This window comes from Scophthalmus maximus, chromosome 17 (genome assembly GCF_022379125.1).
Source record: "Scophthalmus maximus strain ysfricsl-2021 chromosome 17, ASM2237912v1, whole genome shotgun sequence".
NCBI lineage: Eukaryota > Metazoa > Chordata > Actinopteri > Pleuronectiformes > Scophthalmidae > Scophthalmus > Scophthalmus maximus.
In genome coordinates this window covers 15,080,945-15,095,512 of record NC_061531.1, presented here as the reverse complement: position 1 = coordinate 15,095,512, position 14,568 = coordinate 15,080,945, and the positions used below count along the sequence as shown (strand labels likewise).

Here is a 14,568-nt window from a genome sequence, read left to right as displayed (position 1 = left end):
GAGAGGTCATCCTCAACTTACAAATCCAAAATTTGTCAACAAACTTCACTGGATGGACAGAATTTTAAATTTTAACATTTTCCCCTTTTTGGCTCACATGATAAGGTTTCTGTGGATTTGTAGTGTCATGTTTGTTCGGCCTGTTCATGAATAGATGGATAAATAATAATTTTTAAAAATCAATGTTATTTCTTACCTGTGCTGAGATCTGGTTTAAGCACCTTCTTCTAGAATTTCATTCCCCTCACAAAAGGGAAAGGTGCTGATTGAAACCTTTTTACTTCCCGTTACATCCTTCTGCTCTACTTTGAAACATATTGTACGCCAAAGCATCCGGCTCAGGTCATCCGAGTGTGTGGTGCTTCCGTGCACAAACCTCATTTCCGCCTTTATTTCAATAGTGGAGAGGAGATAACAGTGTTTCAGCGAATCAAGAGTATTCCCTTTCAAATCACATCATCCAAGTCCCAACACACTTGACTCTGGATTAGGAGAACCAGATTAAAAAGCTCAATTTAATTAGAGTGAATGGATAGATCTACCACTTGAAAGAGCAATAAGTAAGGTCCCACTTATAGAGCGATATCTGCCAGCCCACTGAGGTCTATACACCCCAGGTAAAATTGAAGATGTAATCTCTCCATTGCAAGAATAAACTCCTCTGGCTGGCAGTCAGGGATACACAGAGTCTCATGATGTGCCCCGCTTTCCAATCATAGGCTGAGGCGTTGTAACCTTAATGTAGATCAATTATAGGGCAGAAGAGTCACTGTCACATATGATTCACAATATCAATTTCATGCTCTTGGAAACAGTTTGGCAAGTGTTCCCTCTCTTTTACATCTGCTAACCAATCGCAAGGCAACATGTCAACGCGAAAGACAATTTAATGGTGTGACAGTTAACCAGTGAGTGCAATGTAGAGGAGATTTCCCCAGTAGTCTCTGTCTGTCATGGCCTGATATTTACTTATTTGCTTGCACAGCCCCGCACAAATAAAATGTCACATCTCATTTACACATCCCACTCTTTTGTGATGCAAAGATGCGCTTTAAATGCTAACTGTGGGGACCGCTCGGGCTGATTAAAGGCCCCTTGAAGCGTGCGCACATAATGCTCTGTAGATGTTTTTGAGAGGGACGGCGGGGATGTTGCGGCGGCGAGCGTCCCCCAAATCTTGTGTTCTGAATGAATTTCAATAAATAAATAAGTAACCATAGACTGCCGTCTAATGCTGGCTTCACGGATGGAAAATGTTCATTGCTTTACAGGAAGAGTAAAAACATTTTGGAAAATCTGCTAATTCGCTGTCTCACAGAGTGTCAGATGAGGAGATTAATAGCAGTACTCATCTGCCTGTAAAATATGAAACTAAAGCTTGTAGCCAGTTAGCTTAGCTTCGCATAGAGACTGGAAATCTGTGCAAAGGTAACCAAAACACTTACCTGCACATCTACAGCTCGCTAAACTGAATTATTATATCTCCAAATTATAATAATCCAAAGGTTAATAACAACAAGTTATAGTTTAATGGGGGTTTACTGGAAAGCAAAAGCCAAGCAAATCGGAATAGTTCGCAACATGAAGTAAATGTACTTTGTTTGATTGTTTTAAACAGATTGTTGGAGATCCTTGACTGTTTCCCCCTGTTTCGAATATTTATGCTAAGCTATAAGCTAACCAGCTGCCCCTTGTAACTTCACATTTCATGGACAGATATGAGGTATGAGGCATCAATCTTCTTATCCAATTCTAATCGAGAAAGCAAATACCTTTTTTCCCCCAAAATCTCAAATGATTATTGTCCTTGAAGTTTAACCATTATTAGTTCTTGTTGAAATGAACCCTATTTCTGGGTTTAAAAGAACAACGACAGCAAAAGGAACAGAAATACGACAGCAACACTTTGCCTATCAGACATATCATGCACTGTATTATCCCAGGAGGTCCAGTGAGCGACTATAAGATGGTTCCTCCGTGTTCACTGTCCTCACAGATTCACTCAGAGAACAGAGGCCACTGATTTCTATGTGCTCGTCCGAGGCCAAGCGATGGTGCTCCCAGGAAGAGGACAAGATGCTCTCCTCGTCCTCGGAGGCACAGGTTTTTTGAAAATAAACATGCAGCGGTGCCAAAGCCATTTCACATTCTGAAAAGGCGACAGTCCACTAATCTATGAATAGGGCGCCCAGGAACCCCAGTGACAAATGTTATCTCAGCGTGGCATAGAGGGTTCAAACCCATTCAGCCCCCGACTCACAGGCCACTGCTAAGATTATGTCACCATAATCCCCAGGCAGGCTTTTTGTTGCCTAGATGGGCAGGTGATTCTATGTGTGAGCAAAACGGCACTGCAAGGGCAGCAAGGAGAAATTATTATTTATTCTTGGCATGACAATAGAGGTTTGGACAGTCGGAGTGTTGTCATATTGTATGTACACATTTGAGGTTTGGGGTGGGAGATGTAATTCCAAAGGTCTGCTACTCTAGAAGATGGATTTTTTTTTCATATCAGGCCTGGCTTTTTACCGGTATCAGTGAGGGTGTATCTGGGAAGAGGAGACAACCAGTCTTTTTTTTTTTTTTAATTTTAAGAGCTGATTGATAAAAGTCTGCGTCTTCCTCTTCACTGCCGGTGTGCAAACATTTTTACTAGCGCATACAGTGTGGTGCATGTTCGGACATAATATAGTAAACAAGCGAATGGAGACGCAGGGGAGTGGGAAGAGGTCAGCGTATATAGCACAACCTGCTTATTCCGATCCCAGAGGGGCCACAACTTCCTGTGAAGAGGGTGTTTTAATTGAGTGCGATGGAAGTATTGATAATCTAAAAGCAGCTGTTTTCATAATGGCTTGTCTGCTCACTGTCAGGATACATAAAAGAAAATTCCCACCCAGTTCATGAGCTCCCACAGTACGTGGGATATATATACCCTATGAAACAGCTCAGCTCAGCTACTGGTGATTTGTATTGCCTTTAATTTAAATGATGATGCAGCCTTGGATGAGGTCACTCGCCGGGTTGTAAATTCACGGCAAAGTAATTGAAGTTCCCTTATTTGGAGGAGGTTTGGGGAATTAATCGCTGGACGCTCAAGGACACCGAGCCGAGATGTCCAGAAATAAGGCCGGATTAATTGAAAATCTTAATTACTTTCTGAGGGCATAAACATCTAAATATCAATTAAAATGTGTTTCCGCTGCACTTAGAGAATATGAGGTGCAGCAGTTAATTAGACGCAGAGACTGACGGGTGAACTCACCGGTTTTCAATATAAGCCCTTCAATTGAACCGCTATGATTTAAGGGCATAAATAATGCATGCGAGGCTTTACTTTCAGACTTTTCTGAGCTTTTTTTTTTTTTTTTTTTTACCTGTTATGTGTAAATGTTCAGAGTCACTAATTCAAAGTTGAACAAAGTTGAAGGTTAGATAGATAATATAAAGCAAGGCGTATTCGGGTTATAATTCGAGTTTCTTAAATTATAGAGTGCATATTAAGCAGAGTTATATGACTGGGGCCAACAGGGAAATAATATCCTCCAGCCGCTTCGCTAGTGCTGTGCGGTTGACTGAGCAGATAAAAGCTTGGGTAAAAATGGCTAGTGGATGAGGAAATGTTTTGGAGGTGTAACAGTGATTGTTATTCAAGGGACACCCTTCCACCACAGCCGGCAGTGTGGCCTTGAGGCCTGTCTGTCATCTCGCCGAATTTCACACTCTTCTATTTTTCCCCCTCGTATTTATTCATTTATCTATCATTTTTCTTAATTCCGGTTCATCTTTTGGGAATTGTTCGAGGCCCCTTTTGTTTCGCCGAACGTTATTTACCCTCCCGCCCCCTCCGGTAGCCGCTGCTTTTCTGCCTCAGCTGAGAGAGGGCACCAGTCATGAGCCATTTAACCATGGGGGAAGCAGGAGGGCCCCTCTAAACTGGTGTTTCCGAACCAATCTAGGTAGTGTATACGAATTGCAGAGTAACAAATGGACAGTGGAAGGGGTTTGTAATGGTGATTAGAGTCTGAAATTGGTTCAGATTTACAGTGTCAGTCAGAGATGGAGGGAGAGGAATAAGCAGTCTAAGCGGTCTAATGGATCCATCAGCTTGCTGCGGCTGCTCAGTGGGCCGAGTGGGGTCACCAGCCATCCGCAGGCACCACAAAAGCACTTCAATTTTGTTAGGAAATGTATCAATTTAACTGACTCGAGCGGCACACTGAAAACCTAATGAATCTGGACTCAATTTTCCAGCACACTGCCTCTATGAACTGGAGGAAACAATGTTGGTGGTGAAAGGGTGAAGTCGCGCCGCCGCGATTGGCTGGCTCTGACTTCCCGGCCCTCGGCGCGACCAGTCAGGGAAACGGGGGCCGGCCTCCGTTTATCTAGCGATAGTGGCGGCGCCCGGACCGCTGTCACTCATCTAACAATCACGTCATTAAAGGTAAATTGGCTTCTATTTCAGCGGGATGATAATGCTAATTGAGTGGCAAAACATAATACCAGGAACTGTTGTGTGCCGTTAAGGGGAGGAGGGGGACAGATTAAATGGCCATACAATGGTGGGCGTCAGGCATGGCAGATGTTGCTTTGTGCTGAGGACCGCATTGACATATCTCTTGCTTGTCAGGCCTGGGCTTTAGAAGAGACTTACAGGACAGGGGGACCAGATGGTCTCATACAGAGGGGTGAATAAAGCAGTTAAACAGCAGCGCAGTTTAAAGACAACTCGGCGACAAGAAATGTGCTAGTTGGTAAATAAATAAATAAAAATAAGAGTGGGACTGCTTTATCGATCCAACTACCGCAAGCCAGAGCTGACGGCCGGCTAATGAAGGGACCCCGGTCCGTGTTAAGGCAGCTGGGGCCTGATCACTGTTCGACATCCCTTCAGTGGAGCTGTCAGCCTGTTCTTTTTTTTATTCTCTCATTGGCTGCAGAATGACAAAACCAGGGGCCAGCTCATTGCAGAGGTCAAGTAAAAACGGCTAAATGGCTTGTATTCTCTTCATGGGAGTTTAGCCTCTTGATAGATAGAATCTAATGTTGCATAAGTAGATTAACTAACTCAACTGCCCGCCATGATACGGCACACCTTGAATGTGTGTTAAGAGCATCTGTAGTTTATAATGTGCAGCTGCATATAGCCCGTGTGTCTGTGTGCTCTTTACTCACAGAGCATAATATAATGCTCACTGTCAAGCTGTTATGGAGTTGAGAGGCTGCCCCTCCACTTGACCTCACCATTATGGCGTGCACTGATCTCATTTGACAAAGCCGGCTGGAGCAGCCCTCGATGTCTGACAAGTCTTTGGAGGAAAATCCTCCTCAATGCAGTATTAATATTAAATGAAATGAGAGCGAAGGTCCAGCTGTAATCAGCGAGCATCAGATCCGAAGAGTGCGGTGTGTGGTTGAGTGTGGCCCCCTCTCTATTAATGTGGAAGGAGAGAAATAATATGTATCATGGAGCTTGTTAGCCGAGGTGTTTCAGGGGAAGGAATGTGCACACGCTAAAAGCAACATTTCTTGCTAAATATTTAAACCCACTGGGACAAAAAATCTAGTCAGACTTTAATCCAGATCTTAAATTATCTTCCTCTCACCTGTGCAAACCCCTGTGAAAGAGAAATTTGTCTTTGAATCTTCTTTGACAGTTTATTATTCAGTCGATGTTTCCCTTGTTGCCTTTGACTGACTACTATTTATATGAGACTGTTACGGCCCAAACTGCACTGAGACCGCCGCCGAAAAACATCACGGCCTCGACAATGCAATCTGTTTTGATAACAGGGACAGTTAGATTACTCGTGATCTCACCAAACCTGAGTGTGATGTGGGATTTCTGGATATATTTTTGCTGTCGTGTCTGTTTTTGCTCAACAGAAAAGCGGCGCTCTCTTGTTTATTTCGGCAGGAACAAACACAAACGAGGACATAGATTTGTGTTGAAGCCCCACGGACCGGAGAAGTTACAGATGCTATTTTAAAGGTTCACACTGACTATTTTCTTCCTTTTTCCTCTTCCCGTCCGTCCCCTAGGTGTTGGACTGTGAGACATTTAATCGAGGGACTAGCAGCTTCATATCAGTAACAAAAATCAAATAATGCGAGATGATTTACTCCCCCTAGCAACTAGGGAGCTTACTCTTAGCAACCAGCCAAGCCCTGGGCTTCGGTGTAATCAGCTTGAAAATATTTCAATTATTGTGTTGATTTTAGTGGATTTGAGAGGCGGCTGGTGTGCGCCTCCGTACATTCAGCCCATGACCTGCAGAGGAAAGCATTGATTTAAACAGGTGTCAGAAAGGAAACGCTGAAGCAATTTAAATGGGAATAGGATGGCGAAGTCATCGAGCATTGTTCAGTGAATGTGTGACATCCACCCGATGCTGCCAAATCAATGCAGCTCAGCTGAACTAAAAGGAAAAAAGAATCTACCTGGTGGAATCATCTGTCTGCTGTGAACCACTGGAGCAAAAGGCTTTTATTTTCCTGCGTGGTCGTGTCTCTTCGACACAAAACAAAATGAAACAAAAACTCCTCAGCACGTTCAACTGATTGAAGACTAATTGATTCTGTAAATAAAAGTGTGAAACCTTTGTTTTAAAGTTATCACCATTCAGTACAACTCTAAAGACGAAGGGTGAAAGGCCGTCCACGTGTCTGCTGTTTTAGTGTGAATTAATTAAGTCCAAATACAACATTAAAACTGTTTCTGTTTTTTTAAATATTAATGGTAAAAACATATGTCGAGGGTCAAGCAGAGCTAGAAATCACCGTTTAGGAGACAACAATTTACAAACTTTTACTTCGGTTATAACTTTCCTCTCGGGAGCTCCGTCGGGTGACTGCCAGCTTTCATTTTTAATTACTGAATGTATCAGGAAATCGAAACTTGATATTTGTTCAACCATTACAGCTACATGAGCAGTATAACATATTTAGTTTTTTCCATTCTGCTGCCGAGGCGACGGGTATAGGAGATCGATGGATCAATGTGTCAAAAACTTTCAAGATCTCAACAGAGACTAAATACAACGTTTCTATTTAAAAAGCTCTGGTTTTCTTGTTACTGCTGATAATTTGTTTTTAATAAGTCATCTTTCTCACACCACAGAGTGAATAATTGCGGTCTGTGTTGTTTTCAAATGTTAAAGTTTAACTCCATGAAGTTCTATCGCGTCTCAAACCTAACTATTTCTTCTCTGCAGCTCCCGTGATATTTTATTCTTTGAGGGGGCTTTATTTAGAGTTGAAAAAAAACAGAAAGAAGTCCTGGTTTCTTATAGTGACACCATACCATACAGCAATTAAATGTGTTGAACTTGTTTTGTGCTGCCGCCGAATTACTTGGATTTACTGCTTTAATCAAGCCTCATGTTGATAACAAAGCACCCACTGTTTAATGTGGGCATCATGTGTAGGTGTTGCGTGTTACTGTGAGCGTGTGTGCTCTTGGGTTTCTTCTTTTCTTTTTTGGTGCTGAAATACGAAGACTCTATTCATTTGGAAACAAAGAATTACCACTTTAAAGATCAGCATTTATTGAGAATCCTGAAAAATGTAAAAGCAAAGTCTTTGAATCCGCGATCCTGTGGTCCAAAACATACAGGCCCTTTTTACTGATGCTTTATCGTGGCATATTTCTCATACATATAAAGTTCTCAGTTTGATTTGGTCTTTAGTTTACTTTAAGGTAAGAGGACAAACATGCTGTGCTGCACTGCAGTCTGACCTCCCTTAAACATTTGTATTTGCAGGAGCTACACTGTACGTATTAGAGACATATTTTAGAGACACATACTAGTATAAAACTATGTATAAGTCAAGAAGTATAAATATTAGCAACCAGGGACTTTTCAGCATTTTCTTTTCTGACCACTCACTTCAAACCCGTTCCAGAGAAACTAGAGAAACGAGTGAAATGGACCATGGAGAGGAAAGTGACAAGAGCAATAACCTGCGGCTTCTGAACGATTCACATTGGAATAAGACTGATCGCTGTGTTTGGAGGTGAGGACACTTGGTCAAATGTAAATGTGTCATCTCAAGCAGAGGAAAATAGCCAGCGTATCTGTTTCTGATGTGTTAAACCTCCAGCACGGGTTATTTTGTCTGATTACAGTACAACTCAGACCCGACTTCATCCCTTCTACTGACCCTCATTTCTTTTCCTTTTTTGCTACTCAGGGAGTTAGATCTAAACTTTGACATGCACAAATCACGAGGCTATCCAGTGTGCATCCAGGCTGAAAGACGGGACTGACCTTTCGTTCAGGAGATATTATTTGTTGTTATAGCTGCACAGCAGAGCCGCGAAGGTCTGCTCACTGCTGCTTGCCTGGCTGCAGCGAGTGCAAGGACATAAGGACAGAAGTAATGACGGCAAAATGTTTGAGGAATGGGCTGTGATTCCTTTAGTCTGTGGACTGGTTGCCATGCCCCCACTGTTTATGTTTACAACACCCCACCACCACCCACACTATTTCCATGCCCACAGCCGAGAGCTGTGTAGGTGTGTAAAGACTCTGCTTGTTTGACATCTTCCTCAGCTCCTTGCACGGCTTCATCGCTCTGTCATTTCTGTACGTGGCGTTTGCTGACCTCTCGTATAGTCCCGATATGCTGTTGCTCTGCTTTTTTAGCTTGTTCCTTTAATGTCATCAGACATAATATAAGTGAAGGCACCTGTGCTCTCATGTAGTTCACCTTCACAACTTTGTGGTCAACTTTCGTTTTTTTGACATATTGATTTAATTTGGGAATTTAAAAAACTTGAGAATAATAAGCAAAACTATCTTGTCAAGACGAAGAAAACAGCTTAAACTCCAACTGGAACCTGATGAAGCTCATCTGTCTAGTTACTTGTCCATCATGTATGATGGATTGGTTGCACTTTAAAATATATACATGTTCCCAACTCCGCTCCGCCACTTGATTGAGAGCTCCTTCAACTGCTCGGTGAGGAGGCGCAGCTCTAGGCAGCTATTTTCACTGCTATTGAAAGTTCTTTTAATTTGAGGGCACTGGTAGTGAGTCTCATGAAAAGTGGGAGTGGTCTTAATGGGCCCCCGAGGTGGAGGTCGAGTTGATGCGCTCAATGTTATATGTCTGACTTCTTTTAACTGGCAGGAGAGTTGGGTCATATAATACACAGGCCTGACGGGTGCTGCAGGACTCAACAGATATGTCACAGTTGTTTTTTCGGGGGGGTTATTCTGATTTTTTTTTGCACCATATATGTGAAATATATGTGGACACTGAAAAATGTGAATACTGGTCAAAATACAGATTTCTTTTTTTGTGTGTTTTTAAACTTAAAGTTTATTAGTTATAGTTTAGAATTTCAAACCTTTTTTTATTTACTATTTTATTCTCTATGTAACTAACTATTATTGTAGTTATGCCAATATATATTGTACCATCTAAAATATTACTGCTGATACATTTATTATCTCATTTGAAAATAAGCATCTCAATAGGACTTCCCTGATGAAATAAAGGTTAACATATGTGATTAGAGGGTGGGGGTGGCCCAGTGTGACATTTTGTCAGAGGAGGCAGAATTTTGAGTAGCACCCCTGCTTGTAAAAACCTTGTAAGCTTCTTTACCAACACACCCAAAGAGAAAAAAAAAACAACTCATTACTAGCCTCAGAAAAAGAAAAAAACAGACCACGGTTAGGGGTTAAAGTTCACACCACAGGGCACAGAATGAAAGACCTCTGCTCTCAGGTTAGACAAATGAAAGGACAGAGATTGATTTTTCATACAACATCATCATAATCACATAATATTTCATACAATCAGTATTATCTGAAACTTAGTCAAGTTAAAGGTCCTTTGCAGTTGAAGAAACACTAATTTCTCTATCTTGTTTTTGCCTGTTTATCCATGGTGTTCATTATTTCTTATATTAACTATATTGCTGAAATGTCAAAACCAGTACTTACTATGTGCCGTAGTAACTGCATGAAATCTACAACACAAATTGTACATTAAAAAAATTAAGTTTGGAAGCATTTTTTGCAAACAAGACAGTATTTTTTCCCCTCTTTTTAATCAAAATATTGTAAATCAGTCTGAAGATTAGACTCCAGATTCCCGACACCTTTCTCGTGGAGAGCGTTTTCTGTAAGAGCTTTTATTAGTTGCTCTGAAAACACGGCGGGTGCACAGCAGAGACGGAAAGATGCGGCTGCTCCTGCCAGTAAGCAATTGGCCGCCTGCTGAGGGTATGCACTCGCACTGGGAAATTGATTTAATATATATTGTATGGAGACATATCAATGCAATCGTGGTGGTCCTTTTTTGTTTTTAATTTTTTAAGTATCAACCGTGCAGTTTTTATGGATATCCATCAAGAGGTCTTTATCATGAAGAGACCAAAAAAAGGAGAAAACACACCCGTTCAAAATGTCAAGTTAGAAAGGTGCTAATGTGTGTGATCACATTAATCGTCTGACAGGATCTCACTTCCAGCAGTTAGTCCATTATGATTCACACTGATGTGAGGTCCAAGTGTCAGGTGTCATAATTTAATTGTGTTGTTTTCTACTTCTCAGGGATACTTGAGGGATGCAGCAAAAGCGGCGTAATGCAGAAGAAGTCCACCTCTGCTCCCGCTCGTTCCCCCTCTCTTTCCCGTTCTCCCTCTCTCTCTTCTTAATTGGAGACACTGGGGGTTCACGTCACTTTTCACTTTAATCTTGACCTTAGGAGATAAACCACTGATAAAGATGAGAATCATTATCTGCACAGAAAATTCAAGGAATCATTTCCTCGGCTCATGTTCTATTCATTAATGGGAGAGCACTTTTGTAGTGGAGGATATCTTGAGTTCGCAGACATGCCCCGAGATCTCTGACAGATCCCGGCCGTTGTCGGAGACTGTGTGTTGCCCGGTCAATTACGTTTTTTATGAAGAGGATGCCTTTAATGATATTTGGAAATTACATTTGCCAAGTTATTCAACCTCTTAAGAGCTGTTTATAATGGTCTCAGCAGGTGTCTCAACTAAAAACAATATTGAAAATCTGAAAATGGCTTTAAACAGGGCCGTGCACAACCCTGATGAATTGGTCAAATTAGACCTTCTCCTGAGAAGCACTTCCATCAATTATTCAACAGAACGGAAATAAATACTTCCAAGTAAGGTTGCAAACTGAAAGAAAACAGTGAGTTCACCCTGTTTATTATCAATAAATAAGAAATTAGACTCTTTTGTCTGACCATGTGCTAATAATAGTGGATTTATTACTTAAAAGGTTTTTGGTTTTTTTCTTTTTCATTTAATGATTTTAAACGGCAGTAGACAAAAGCAAGATTCTCATTTCTAGCACGAATAGATTTTACCATCAAGCAAACATTTGTTTTGTGAGATGGTTTAAAAAATATGATTGTTGGCATTATCTTTAAATGTTTCAAGATGGCTCTGTTCAAAACAAAAACAAAAGATCATTTTTTATTTAGTGATTAAATGCTGTAAAAACTATCATTGGCAGGTTGTGATTGGTCGAGTGCGTGATTTCAATACTCCCCTCCACAATCACTACTGCGCAGACTCTGGCTTCAGTTTTGTAGCTTGTGAGGAAGTAGGGACATGACGTCCATCTTCATATACATTGGTTCAGTGAATGATCCTCAAGTAAATGTTTCCAGCTATGAAACATTACATATACCACAAAAACATTTACATTTTAACATACACATTGCAAACCACCACTGGCTGTATTCTAGTCTTAATCTTACACATCCTTTCTGAAAGCATCTTCACACCCTTCTACTTGGGTTTGGCGTCACACAGGATGTTTGAAGGAAAATCTCGCATTGTGCTGGAGCGGCCACTGACTGCCTCCCATCAAGGACAGAGTCACCTTCCTCCGGAGGAGAATCCAGTCCTCTGGGAGTCACTGTGGCTTGTGAGTCTACCGCCAGAACTAGGTCAGCTCACCTCTTTGCTGGAAGTTGTACTATTATTTCCTTAATGTTGTGTGTGACTTTCCCTGTGATGGACTTGTTTGGTGTATTCTCCAGCCGATACTGCCGGTGACAAAAACCACCAACCAAACATTTGTGGCTCAGAACAGCAGTTCAGTAGTTACGGGTGCTGTTGCGACAGGCAGACGGATCAAACCACACGTTTTGCTTTTGTGCACAACCTTTGAGTGGGCTGTGTGTTTAAATTATTGATGTATTAGGGTTTTGGGATATTTAAGTTTTCTTTTTTTTTCACAGAAACACTAACTGTGAAAACAATATACAAACATGTCACCCCCTTTAATGTGTCTTCACTAAACAATGATTGTTTAGCACAAATTAAACATATTTACTGACGGGAAAAGTGGATTATGGTGCAATTTTGGGAAATGTCAACTTTCAACATTCAAAAATGGAAATTGGAGTATGTTACTAGCTAGTAACATATTGTTATGTACTCCATTTTCCAAACATTGTAAATTAAATTTGTTTATGGCTCATTATTTTATATCAACATAACATTAGGACTTGTGGCATTGAAAGAACGGTGTATTGTCACGACTAAGTTCCATAAAGTGGTTAAACGTCACATTTGATCATCAGATATTTGGTCATTTGTTGCGTTGGTTACTTTCAATATCAATAGTTGAACACATGAGTATACCTAATTTTTGCAAATATGGCATATATGTTGGATTAGGTAAAACATACATTTAAAACTTGTACTACTACTAGAACCAAATATGCAAACATTAAATCTGTTGGTATCTGAGGACTTTTTTGCTGCCTGTTGAGAAAGGACCACATACTGTACTATCTGGCTTTAAAGAAACGGAGAACGTGATTGTACTTTCTCTAAACCGCCTATACATCTGCCTTAAGAAGCTCGTGATGTTTTAATTATTTCCTCCCTTTCCTAATCACTCATTTTGAAAGCGCTGTCTGCTCGTCGATAGCAGAGAAATTAATGCTGTGCCTTAAAACTGTTCCTTCCTCAGGTCCTCTTCAAACTGTCAATAACGTCTTGTGAGAAAAGGATCCTCGGTGATGGCTGATGGATACGCTCACACCTCCGAGAGGTAAACAGCATTGATTCTGTCCCACTATCACCTCTAATTTGCTTCCAGCCTCTGCACAATAGGCTCCTTTATGACTAATCACACCCATTTACAGGACTGATGCAAAGCTTTTTTTTATTTTCAGAAGTGTGCCTGAAGCTCTCAGACACTGTGTCAGTATTGAAATGTTTCTGGGCTGTCACATCTCACCACCTCCTTAGCCCTAATGTGATCGATTGGGACCGACGCAGAGCCATAACGTGCTCCTCTACAGAGCACTTTCATAGTAACATTTCAGGCCCAGTTGAACCTTACCTCCCCTGGGCCATTAAATGAAAGACTGGACCTCAAGTGGATCTCTGAGTCTGGTCCATCCCTGAGCTTACAGGCAAGTTAATGACAGAAATTGTACATGTCAGTACTACCAGAGAGCCCAAGGATTAAATAATGTGCATGTAATAGTGAGATCTGAGGTCCTGGCCTGGATGTGCTAAGAACATTTGCAGTACCACTTTAATGACCAAAAGGAAAGAGCCGAGTCTGAGACTCCTGCCTGGGAGGACATGTCAGGCCTTTCATGGGAACCATTTTTAATTGCAACCAAAAAATGTCTATTAGTGAAGTCTCCCTTAGGCAGATACTGTATCCATTATAGAGGTCAAACTTTTAGGTTGGAAAATATCATTAGATAGATTTTATCAATATATCATTATTGTTATTATTATCATTTAACTACTTATGTACTCGTACTATACTATTGTTCAGCATTTTTCAGCCCAAATATTTGTGTAGTTGTTGCACTGCAGTCGTTTATCTGACTAACCTCCTGAAAGCTTCTTCGAACTTATTGCAGAATATAGAATGAACTGTTTATAATCCATCATGGTGTAATTTGTTTATTTGTGTATTAATAGTTTGTCACATTTCTTTTTAACCCATATCATTCCATTTTATGTTCAGTCACCACATCTTTTAAGGGGTAGTTTTAAATCGCTTTGTCTTATTTTATTTTTTTAAAGTAACATGTAGAAGTTATCACACTCACACTCACCAAATGTAGCTAAAATCCGCTAGAGACAAATGCTGTTGTTTTACGTTTTCATGTGAGATTTCTCCAACACTAGTAAAAACACTGAACGGTAAAACAAATATCATTAAATTCCACGAATTTGATTTGAATTCTCACATAGATCTTGTTATTACATCCATTTACGACAGACTAACTGGAACACACAAGATGGCATTAGCCCTGACAATGGAAGCAGATGGCCCGCGGGGCACGTTTGCCAGATTTACGACTTAGAAAGAACTAACACGCACAAATAAATTTGGACAGTGTTGCTTCAACATCTGAGAACACTGTTTAACTCATCCCATCTCAGGAAGTTTTCACACTTCACACTTCATTAACCTCTGGGGCTCAGATTCCCTGGGAAGTCGGGGAGGGAGAATGCTTGACTTTTTCTTATAAATCACCACCAGGCAGTGACAACATTTACATGCACACAATCTTCCAGATAATAGC

The 14,568-nt window shown here is 40.9% G+C and overlaps 1 non-coding gene across 1 annotated transcript in view; it reads left to right on the top strand.

Moving 5' to 3' along the window:
- Positions 1 to 13,918, top strand: part of LOC118289052 — a 57,403-nt gene extending 43,485 nt beyond the window's left edge. The window contains exons 4-6 of the transcript XR_007029901.1: positions 11,813 to 11,949; positions 12,984 to 13,064; positions 13,189 to 13,918. This is a non-coding gene — a transcript (uncharacterized LOC118289052). The remainder of the gene's footprint in view (positions 1 to 11,812; positions 11,950 to 12,983; positions 13,065 to 13,188) is intronic.
- The last annotated feature ends 650 nt before the right edge of the window (positions 13,919 to 14,568 follow it).